We start from the raw sequence: 6000 nt of genomic DNA on the forward strand, positions 1-6000 counted from the left end.
GCTACTGCTGTTACATGCCTGTAAAAGGCCACTGACGAGGCATAGAAAGCGGAAGGTTGCTCTGACTGAGGTCCATGATTAACAGGGGCCGCGGGATCCAAAAAGCGCAAAGAAGGGCCCAAAAAGTACCGAGTCAGGGTTCGCGCCGGAGACGCGTTTCCTAGCAGGATACGCAAAATACCCTTTAAAGCTAACAGCGAGGACGTAACAGACAAATTTGGAAAGGCAAAACCTCCTCTCTCCCGTGGTTGTCCAAGAACAGCACGAGCCACAAGCTCGGTACCGCCTGACCAAAAAAAAGAAAAAACTGTAGTCTGCACCCGCCTTATGACACGGAGGGGTGGTTTAACAGTATAGCAAAGGTACCAGAAGGCACCGAGAATGACTGACTGAACCAGGTAGCGCCTCTCAAGCAGAGGCAGGTCGAATGTCTGCGCCCTTCGCACACGAGCTGTAATGTCGTTGACGACCGAAGACCACACACCATCCCATATTCCAGCACAGTCGTAGGTCACACCTAAAATGCGCATCTGCGCGCACCACTGCAAAGGTATTGCAGATGAAATACGAGTCTGGGTAGACCCCACAAAAAAGTAACAACTCTTCGAGTAATTAAGAGCAGCTCCAGACAAGGAGGCGTACTCACGAAAAACATTTAGAGTTTCAAGCAAGCTGCGTTCATCAGCTAAGTACAGAGTGATGTCATCTGCATAAGCAGTGACGCGTACCGCTTCGCTCCCTGGCAAAGCCAGACCTCTAATAAGGGAGTGGCGATTCACTGCCAAGAGGAAAGGCTCTAATGCTAAGACAAACAAAAGGGGGGAGAGCGGACAACCTTGACGGACGCCACGGCGAACATCAAACGCGGTACTTTCCCGGCCATCGAGGAACAGAGTGCTTGAAATATCTCTGTACATCTCTTTAATGAGAAGCACGAAAGAAGCTGGGAAACCGAAAGCATCCAGCGTCCCGTAAATATACTCGTGCTCTAAAAAGTCGAACGCCTTCTCTTGATCAAGGGAAACAAGAAGACCCTGTGCGCGCCGCCGTAAAGTATACGTTAGGATGTCTCGCGTTACAGAAGATAAACTATGTATTTCACGGCCTGGGATGGAGCAAACCTGGTGGCAGGAAATAAGCAACGGGAGGAGAGACCGCAGACGACGAACGAGTAATTTTGCTAGTACTTTGTAATCTGAATTTAGTAGGGTGATAGGGCGCCAATCTGCCGGACATGTCGAGAAAGGAGACTTTTTAGGAATTAGGACAATGCGGCCTCTTTTGAATGATTCAGGGAAAACTTGCTGAGTGAAGCATAATTTTTTAGCACTTCCGAGAAAATGGGGCCTACAATATCCCAGAATTGTAAATAGAACTCCACAGGAAGGCCGTCTGGTCCAGGTGCTGAGCCTCGTTTCATGGAGTCCAACGCCTCCTTGATTTCCCTTGTTGTTGGCAGAGCCATAAGGCCGTCATGGAGTTCAGTGGAAACCTGAGGCAAGCCTGCTAAAAATGGGTTTGCGGAAACTACATTGCGATCAAGTAGAAGGAGCGACTGAGCAATACTCCTGAAATGGTTATAAAACGCACTGAAATTCCTGCCACTGGGTTGGGACATAGCCCCTGCGGTAGGTGTAAAGGCAGGGGCACCTTGAGGGGTCAACAGCTCTTGACGCGCAAAGCGAAGTACCTCGGGATGAGCAGTTGGACTGCGTCGACAACGCCATGCAGAAGCTGTCAAAGAGGAGGCACGTAAAAGGCGCTGTAGGCGCTCCGAAAGCTCCTCTTTCCATGCGCACATAGCGACGAAGGCGACGGGGTGCGTTGAGCAATACGCAACTTCGCCGTCACCACGCGCACCTCATCTGACACGCGAGCCCTAAGGGCTCGACCAGATGCAGCGCAATGGTGACGCCACTGCTCCTTCAGACGGTCCCAGTCACCAGGCACGGCCCCAACAACCGAAAAACGCAAGACGCGCGTGAGCCCCTCTTTAGTGCTGGCGTCGTGAAGGATGCGTGCATCCAACCGCCATGGTCTCTGAGGAGACCCTGCAGCCGCCGGAACCGCGAGCGATAGAAGAAAAGGGCGGTGGTCTGATATGTGCACCGGCGAGGATGGTAGCATCATTACATTGGCTGCACACACTGTCCGCGAAAGGCTCGTCGGAACATACGCCCTGTCTAACCGACTCGCCGATAACCCGCGACGCCAAGTCCACACAAAGACGTTGCCATAGAGGAGCTCATAAGCGTCCGTGAGCATAAAATGGCTGACTAGGCGGCGCAACTCGCGCGCATTCCAGCCTGGCCTACCCCTACCAGGGCCTTGCACATCGGTGACCGTATCGAGCACGCAGTTGAAATCGCCCAACATCACAACATTACGCCCTCCAAGAAAATACACATCTAAATCTTTAAAGAATGCGTTTACCAAATTAGAATGAGCAGGCGCATAAATGCAAAGAATTCTCAGCTGAAGTGCGTTAAACGTGCAGTCGAACGCCAGCACGCGTCCAAGCGCATCATAGATAACATGATGATCTCGCAAGAGTGAGCGGTTCAAAACGAGAACGCCAACGCCGCTAGAACGCGTGCTGGCGTACGAAAAGAAGGCATCGACGCCAAACCTACGCTTGAATTTCAACACGTCACTGAGGCGAAAAAAATTGGTTTCCTGCAGACAGACAATATCGCAACCCGAGGAACGAGCGAATGCGACCACCGCTTCCTGCTTCAAAACACTGCGGAACCCCTGTACGTTAAGAGTAATAATTTGAAGATGAGTCATTTTGGAAATGAAAAATTAAGCCTGAAAAGTCGTGATGTTTAGGCAATACAAAGCGCGCCGCGAACGGCGCTAAACCACCTCACTTTTTGCGGAGGGTCGGACCAGAGGAGGCACGAGGCCTCCTTGGCTGACCGGCAGAATTGTCCGAGTCCGTAGTTGACGCATGTGGACGCTTTAAGCTTGAACTCAAAGCGACCATCTCAACATCGGAAGACTGTGCGCTGGAAGTGCTGGCGCTGGCCCTCGATGTCGAAGAGGACGGCGATTGCACAGGATCAGCGTCTGGAGATGATCTTGGCTCCTCTCCAAGCGATGTCGGCGACGACGACGGCGGCGTCGGGTCCTCCTCAGGCGTGATGACAGTCTCGTCAATGACGAGGTTGACTGAAGAGGCTGAGGATGGCAAGCTGCTGTCGTCACCGTCAACCTCAGCTATGTCGGTGTCCCTGCTCAAATCCGCAACGCTGGCCGCGGGCTGTAGCACGGGCTCCGAGAGGGGCACGTTCTCAGCATCATGGTTTTCCAGGGCCACAGTAGGCTCGACCCCCGTGGCATCAGGGACGCACGGAGAGACGGAGGCTGACGCAGCACGCACATTTACTGTCTGCTCACTTGGTGCAGTATTGGACGCATCAAGAGCAGACTCCGGTTCTTCAACGCAGTGAGGCTGGGACGCAGCGGAAGCAACCGTAACGGCGTCGGTGTTGGATGCGCCGGGCTTCTTGATGGTTTCAGCGGCTCCCTGAGCGGCCTGCGGGGGCGCAGGGCGGGCCGCAGCCTCCGAGTACGAGGGCTTGATGGCGCACGCCACGGTAGCGTGTGGATCGCCACAACGGCGACATGGGAGCACGCAACCTTGGCCTTGGTGCCCAAAGACCCCACAGCGGGCGCAGAAAGGAGCCGTGCACTGTGCCCTGAAGTGCGCAGTGGACCCACAACGCCGGCAAACGCGCTGCATTCCCTTGTAGTCACACGTCACGCGGTGGCCCGCGACCTTGATGTAGTTTGGTACGGGTGACTCCGGCTTCATCTCAATCCGCACATAACGGGTCCCGGTGGTGACAGTGGGACGCGACCCCATGACGCCGCGACTTATGTGCAGCACCTTGCCATAAGGGGAGAGAGCCTTGGCAAGGGCGTCACTAGGTACACGGGCGGGCAGAAAGAGGACAGTCACCTGGGTCACCTGCGGGCTCAGGGGAACGATGGCGACGCGTTCCTTGCCGATGATGAGGCAGGAAGCTTCAACGATTTTAGCCATGGCGGCTTCACTTTTCACAGTGACTTGGTAGTTGCGTCCACCGAAGTGCTGGACGCAGTACACTTCTTCCAATCCAACAATGGAGGCTGTCGCATCGACGACATCCTCCGGACTAGCCCCCTCAGGGACGATAACATCAAAGGCAAGAGCCTTTGTAGGTGGCTGGCTCACCATATTGAGGCGCCCGCCAGCCGAAGGACACCTTAACAAAAGCGCACGTCCAAACGTCGAACACCGGCCACCGACGCAAGCCGGCGGCCGGAACACACACCGCAGCGTCCACCAGCTAGCTAGCTAGCTCCACCACCAAGCCTCCACCACCACGCACGTCCCCAGGCGAAAGATTAGTACGCAGATGAGGTGAGGCCTGAGCGATTATGATTATTATGATTTCAGGAAATCATAATAAAAATTCACGGGGCACTTCGTCGAAAGTGCGTAGAGGCGAAATCGTTTTCCGTACCACTTTGACTACCTCTGTGGCACTGGTCACGTCACCACTGCATGACGTCACACATAATTGACGACTAATTACTAAGTAATGACAAATTACTAATCAATGACTAATCACTGATTAATGCCTAAGTACTAATTAACTGCTAATTAATAACGCTTAAGCTTCGCCTTTATGAGTGGAACGCGACAGCGTGTTTTAGCGCTGCCAGGGAGTCCATGTAACTCAACCACCCGTTCGGCGTGATGCCTTGCTCTTTGAACACAGAGCTTTTGTGCACACCCGAACCGCACCGTACAGGAAGGGAGGAAGTGGGAGTGAAAGAAGAAAGAGAAAGAGCCGTAATGAAGAAAATGAAAATTGTATTTGAGGAAAGGAAATTACGCAGTAACTGTCTCGCATATCTCGATGGACACCCGTCATCCGTTTGTAGAGGAAGGGAGGAAGTAGGAGTGAAAGAAGAAAAAGGGGTGGTAATGAAGAAGATGAAAACTGTATTTGAGGCAAGGAAATTGCGCAGTAGCTCTCTCACATATCTCGGCGGACACCCATCATCGTCGATGAGTCACGCCTGGGGCTGGATCTAGTGCCATACAGACGGACGGGAGTATGAGCCATTAAAGTCTTTCGCCTTAATACTGCGCACTGTATTTGCAAAAAGAAGCGTACGTAGCCAACCAGCTATCGGGAAGCAGCACCCAGCACGAGAACCGAGAACCGTGCACAGCTGCCCACAATCAACTACGGCATAAGCAGCTTGTAAACTGTGGGTATGGGGTAGAGATTTGTTGCACGCACTTTTTACTCGGTAATGGAGGCGGCGGACTGCACTGGCGCGGCGCTGGCCGTGGCGGCTTTCGTTCGGTTGGTCGTGGCTGCGCTTTGCTCCAGGGATCATGTTTGTGAGGTCTAGACCCAGAAGATGAGTCCTCCTTGAAGCTCTGCTCGAAAATCAAGGCCTGCTTCCGAACCCATGGCGCTGAGTTCCTGCGATAAGAGACAACGAAGAAAGGAGGGCGAGAGAGCGCCTCTCGAGCCATCTACCTGTACCAGACAGACAGACAGACAGACAGACAGACAGACAGACAGACAGACAGACAGACAGACAGACAGACAGACAGACAGACAGACAGACAGACAGACAGACAGACAGACAGACAGACAGACAGACAGACAGACAGACAGACAGACAGACAGACAGACAGACAGACAGACAGACAGACAGACAGACAGACAGACAGACAGACAGACAGACAGACAGACAGACAGACAGACAGACAGACAGACAGACAGACAGACAGACAGACAGACAGACAGACAGACAGACAGACAGACAGACAGACAGACAGACAGACAGACAGACAGACAGACAGACAGACAGACAGACAGACAGACAGACAGACAGACAGACAGACAGACAGACAGACAGACAGACAGACAGACAGACAGACAGACAGACAGACAGACAGACAGACAGACAGACAGACAGACAGAC

The 6000-nt window shown here is 53.2% G+C and overlaps 1 long non-coding RNA gene across 2 annotated transcripts in view; it reads right to left on the minus strand.

Annotated features, from left to right (window-relative positions):
- LOC149337018 (uncharacterized) overlaps positions 1-6000 on the minus strand; it is an 85070-nt gene that overhangs the window by 10043 nt on the left and 69027 nt on the right. For both annotated transcript variants that reach the window (XR_016284592.1, XR_016284591.1), the window contains one exon: positions 5304-5492. This is a non-coding gene — a long non-coding RNA (uncharacterized LOC149337018). The remainder of the gene's footprint in view (positions 1-5303; positions 5493-6000) is intronic.

Source organism: Amblyomma mixtum, chromosome 7 (genome assembly GCF_055824585.1).
Source record: "Amblyomma mixtum isolate Tamu chromosome 7, ASM5582458v1, whole genome shotgun sequence".
Lineage (NCBI taxonomy): Eukaryota > Metazoa > Arthropoda > Arachnida > Ixodida > Ixodidae > Amblyomma > Amblyomma mixtum.